The following is a 6,348-nucleotide window of genomic DNA, read 5'->3' as shown; positions in this document are numbered from 1 at the left end:
AAGAAAAGAGGAAAGAAAAGGAAAAAGATAGAAAATAAAATAAAGAAGAAGAAGGTTGAGTGAAGGGGGAGAAAGAAAAAACTTGTTCAATGAGTGAGCTCATGGACGAATGGCTTACATGATTAGCTTACCTTATAGCTGTCTTCTCTATTAAAGTTATTTGGGTTCTTCTGAATCTCAAGAGCTTCCCAAATAATTCAAGTGTTATAAAAAATAATAGAAGCTAGGATTTTAGATTGATCAAAGTAAATTAGGTGTTTAGAATTAAAAAATGCTCAACAATGGTAGAATTTGATAGTTGGCCATGGTTGATATCAATGACATGTTCTTTAAGATGGGATTTGAAGGGGCATTCTATTTGTCCATTGTAAGACTCTTGCAGGAATAAGGAATTTGGTAAACTCCTGAACCTAGGATGGGGTTAGGCTTTTCTTTAGATGACTTTAATATTGCTTCAGAGTTTATGTGGTTCAAATATCATTTTAAATTTCTTTTTAATAATATCTTAGCAATGAGATTGGTGGTTCCTTTTATGTAGGGGAAAGATAATTGCCCATGGGGGGGAGAGGAAACTGTTAGGTCCCTATACTACTAATGTAACCCCTTATTGTTATTAGTACAACCCCCTTATTATATTGTTGTGCCCATGTAGTCCCCATATTGTTATTATTGTGCCCTATAGAAGCCCACTATTGTTATTATTGTGCCCTTACATTATTATTGTTATGTCAGCTCTGATTATATTATGACCCCTTAGACTCCTATATATAGAAAGGAGGTCATGCCATTTGTATCATCCAAGAATTGTTCATTTGTGTAATGTAAAGGAGGTTGCTCCCTCAAAGAGGCTTATTTCTAAGGCGATTATCTATCTTTTCTATCTTTTGTGAGCTGGTTTCATAACATTTGGTATCATAGCTTTGGATTCTAGGGTTTCGCTGCTCCAAACATGTCATCATGGAAGTTTCACTATACCTTGTTCTCTATGAAGTTTCAGAAGCTAAGCAAAAAACCCGTTTGAGAAGAAAGCGATCAGAACCTCGTGTCTGAATTTCAGATCTTGGCTCGCTATATTTTTGGATATATGATCTGAGGAAGTTAGGGTTTTTGCAGACTCCCGAATTACATCTTAAATAGGTGACCTTGGGAAAATCGTCATAACTTTCTCTCTCAGCATCAGATTGAAATTTCGTAAGAAGTTATAGAAAGAGGACTTCCTATAGTTTTATGTATATGACTTTTAGGTACTAAGGTCAAAACAGTGACACGTGGCACTTCATACAAGTTCGCTCTTCTTAAAAGGTCTATAATTAGGGCATCGTGGGAGATTTGACATAACAATTTCTTGCAGAATCCAATCTTGATCAGACTTGTGGCATTAGAAAGAGAACACAAAGAGATACCACAGGAAGGAATTTCATAACTTGGAGATCTGAAATTACAAAGTTACATTCGTTTCAAGATCGAGCTCCTAAAATCAAGAAAAGGCGATATGAGGAAGTTTGATAGCAATGATCCAGTAAATTGGATACTTCAGATGGAGAAATATTTTGATCTACATGGTGTACCGTTGTTACAAAAGGTATGTATTGCATATTCATATTTAGAACCAGATTAATTTTTATGGTATAAAGGGTTTTGTTCTCGTAAACAACTTGTTACATGGTCAATTTTCACGGAGGAAATGATAGCATATTATGAGGATACAAAGAGCAACACCTTCTTTAGAGAAACACCACAACAATTGGAAGAAAAAAGAGAAAAAGGGCTTTGTTACAAAATGGAAAGCAAAATTATGGCAACAAGGAAATCTACCCCTCACAACTATAAAGATGGAAGTGTTGTTTCTCCTAGCCTTCCACAACTTACAAGGGTTACACCACAACAATTGGAAGAAAAAAGAGAAAAAGGGCTTTGTTACAATTGTGATAACAAATACATTAAAGGTCATAAGTGTGCTGAGAAGAAATTATTTTACATTGATTGTGGAGAGGAGGAAAAGAGGATCAAGAAACATCAAAAGAAGAGCATATGCACCAGAAACCAACCCTAGAGAAAGAAGAAATGAATCTGACCATATCTTGTAAAGCATTGGAAAGAATTAATACTCCTCAATCTCTTAATATAGAAGGACATATCAAGAAGAAAAAGGTTCAAGAAGTGAAATACCACATCAAGAAAGAAGAAATGAATATGACCATATCTTGTAATGCATTGGCCATAATTACCATTCCTCAAACTATCAAGATAGAAGGACATATCAAGAAGAAAAATGTTTAAGAAATGAAAGATCACATTGAGCATCAAAAAATGAATCTGACCATATCTTGTAATGCATTGGAAGAAATTACCACTCCTCAAACTCTCAAGATAGAAGGACATATCAAGAAGAAAAAGATTCAAGCATTGAAAGATCACATCAAACATCAATAACAAGTTCTCCAACTTTTAAAGGATAACGCCACTTTGGTGCAAAATCGAATGAAACAACGAGAAAATCAACAATGCAGTGAAAGAATTTTTGATGTAGGCGATTGGCTATTTTTACTTCTACATCTCAAGAAAGCTATTTATGAGAAGGAAATGTTGGCAATACTACATGCACTTAAGAAATGGAGACCTTACCTAATGCGAAGACACTTTAAGGTAAAAATGGATCATGATAGTTTGAAATACTTTTTAGAACAAAGATTAACTTTAGAAGAACAGAAAAAATGGGTCACAAATATGTTGGGTTATGACTTTGAAATCATCTACAAAAAGGGGAAGCAAAATGTTGCTGCAAATGCACTCTCAAGAAAGGATGAGGATGTGGAAACATTGTTTTGTGTTATTTCTATTATCCAACCAGATTGGATAAATGAAGCAAGGGATGAATGGAAGAAGGACGAAGAAGTGTGGCCACTCATTCAAAAGTTGCAGAAGATCCCAGTTCAAACAATATTGCCAGAACTTGACAAGGAAGGAAAAATCATATTGGAACCTGGAGCAGTCACAGAAACAAGAACCCGACAACTACGAAATTGATCAATTTCAGAGTATCTCATCAAGTGGAAGAACTTACCCATTGAAGATTCCACATGGGAGGACAATAATTTTATACAGAAGCATTAAGAACTACTCAAGTGTTGAGGACAACACTTTTTGAAGGAGAGGGGCATGTTAGGTCCCTATACTACTAGTGTAACCCCTTACTGTTATGAGTACAACCCCCTTATTATATTGTTGTGCCCATGTAGTCCCCATATTGTTATTATTGTGCCCTATAGAAGCCCACTATTTTTATTATTGTGCCCTTACATTATTATTGTTATGTCGGCTCTGATTATATTATGACCCCTTAGACTCCTATATACAGAAAGGAGGTCTTCTCATTTGTATCATCCAAGAATTGTTCATTTGTGTAATGTAAAGGAGGTTCCCCCTCGAAGAGGCTTATTTCTAAGGAGTTTATCTATCTTTTCTATCTTTTTGTGAGTTGGTTTCATAACAGAAACAAAGTGGTTGGGCTTAGGGTTAGAGGCAACCTAAAATGTGTTATTGATATGAGAGGAGGTGTAGCCATTGGCTTTGAAAACTTGGATTAGGTGGCTTTTTCTGAGGGAAGGAGTTAAGGAGCAAAGATTTTAAGAGCTCATGAAATAAGACTTTTTAGAATAGTTGACTTTTGGGATGGGTCTTGGTGAGAATGGAAGCGAAGATAACAACCAATGTGGGCAATATTTCTATAGATCTAGTGCATTAGAGAGTCATCAGGATGGTAGGTCATAATGATATCTTACAATGGAATGTATTTATTATATTCAATATCCATGGTGAATTGAATATGAAGAGAAATGTTATTAATATGAGAGATAAAGGCATTAAGCATAGGTAGGTAGTGTTTCCAAATGACAAAACTATCATCTACAAATCAAACTAGAATTTTGACTTTTGATGGCATAATTTGATAGCTATGGTTTCAAAGTATTCCATGAAGATGTTAGTCACTATGGGAGATATGAAAGAACTATCGATGTACCTTCAGTATACTCATGGATGGTATATTTGAAAGAAAATACGTGGATAAGAAGTAGATTTGAATCAGTTTAAGAGTTTCAACATCAACAAGCTTTGAGATCATATTTATGGCTTCAACAACAAGAATTAGAGACACCAGATCAAAGATGACTAAAATATCATGTTCATGAAGATGGATGTCTTATTTTTTAGAATGAAATTGGAAAAATACTTAATTTAAGAGGAAGTGGATCCCATAAATGCTTAAAGATTTTTGGCTAATTATCATCCAAGATCATGGGTAGGTCTCCAATGGCATTAACAATAGGTCCAAGAGGGGTGCCAAGTTTATGTATTTCTCCATGTCCCTAGGTGTTAGGGGTTTGGAGGGTATGGGGAATAATAAGTTGTTGAATGAAATCATCTATAGAGGAGGATTTATAGCTTTAGTAAAAAGTTGAGCTACGGAATTAATGTTCCTTTTTGGAAGTTATTTGTAGGAAGAAGAAGAAATAAGATCAATAAATTTAGATTCATATTCATTGGAGTTCATAATAATATACACATTACCTTTATCAACCTTGATAATAATAATGTGGGAGCTATTATTAATATGCTTAGGGGTTGGACTTCTTGATGGGTTAGAATGGATCTTAAACCCATCAGGTCTATAGAAAGAAGGCCCACACTAACCATTAGTTTCAATACCATTCTCACCACCATCCATCCATGAAGTCAAATGTTCTAAAAAGTCTTACCTCCTGATCCCTTAAAATATTTTCTCCCAAATTCCTTCCATTAGAAAATTCCCACATGGTCCCACCTTTCAGAGCCAATGGCTACATCTCCTCTCAGATAAATAAAGTGTTTAGATTTCCTCTAACCCTAAGCCCAACCACTCTATTTCCTCTACTCCCCATGGCTAGGTCTCTCTCCATCACATAAAAGGAACCGCCAATTTCATTGCTAAGATCTTGTAAAAAAAAGGAACATAAAAAATAGTATTTAAAACCCATAAAACTTTGAAGTAGATATTCTAGTGAGCCAAAGATAAGTCTTATCATATGTTAGGTTCTGGATTTCACTGAAGTTCGTGTTGCCATGGGAAGTATTACATTGGATAAACATGTTTCCCCTCCACATCCTATCTCAAAGAACATATAGTTGGTACCAACCTATCACTTGTTATAAAATTTTGTCATTGTTGAACATTATTTTAATTCCAAACATCTTATTTTCTTTAGTATTATAAAATGCTAGATTTTTTTTTTCGTTTTTATAACCCTCAAATCATTTGGGAAGCTCTTAATATGGAGAAGCACCCAAACAATTTCAATAGGGAAGACAACTATAAGTTAAGCTAATCTTGGAAGTCATGCATCCATCAACTCACTCATTGATTTGAATTTTCCTCACCCCCTACCCCACCCACCTTTGCTAAATATTCTTATTCTTTCTTCTCTTTCCTTTGATTTTCTTTCCTCCTTTCTTCCCTTCAAGCTTCCTTCCCACCCCTTCATTATTGATTTGTCCCTTCCAATTTTTATTCATTTTGACATTTAAATTTTTACCAATTTTGATCTCTCTCTCCCACACACACACGTATATAGATGTGTGTGTGTGCCATATCATTTTCCAAAACTCCTCCCTACTCTTTATCTTTCACCACACTCGATCCTTCTTGTCCCCTCCACCCCTTCATTTCATTCTCTAATCCTTTATTTCTATATTTTTTAAGTAAATATAGATATATAATACACAAAGGCAAGGGTATTTTTTTAAGGACTTAAATATTTTCCTATATATAATATTGTAGGCAATTATTCTAGTTTGAAAATTCAGAGTATAGAATGTAAACGAGTATTCAATAAAAGACATGTAATTTACTATTAAAATTGGTAAATTTTTGGTAAATACCATCTATTTAATCATATATATGTGTGTGTGTTAAAAAGAGACAAATTTTTAATCAAATTGACAAATATTTTTTTTCAGAAAATGTCTAAAATATAGACTATTTGCGAAATTTAACCCCTAATTTTACCTCTCACACATTTTTCTTATCTTGATCTTCTATCTTTTTTTTTCCTGTAGAAAAAAGTCGTAATTTTATTCATATTGATAAAATTACATTTTGTAGATGCCAGAGGCATATGCAGATGGTTGTTCCTGTAATGACAGGCAGCAAACAGAGAAATAACACAAAATAGCAGATGACTGTTCCTGTAATGACAGGAAGCAACAAAGATAGAATAACAGAAAAATAATAAGTTCCAGCAAGCCTAAACTTTTCTTCCCTTCTTCTTCTCCACCCATCGCCATCCTCCAGAGTTAGGTGTGGGTGTAATA

The sequence above is a fragment of the Pinus tabuliformis genome, chromosome Q (assembly GCF_031772625.1).
Source record: "Pinus tabuliformis cultivar Carrire ecotype Pingquan chromosome Q, CPIR1, whole genome shotgun sequence".
NCBI lineage: Eukaryota > Viridiplantae > Streptophyta > Pinopsida > Pinales > Pinaceae > Pinus > Pinus tabuliformis.
Note: the sequence above shows the minus strand (reverse complement) of the source record.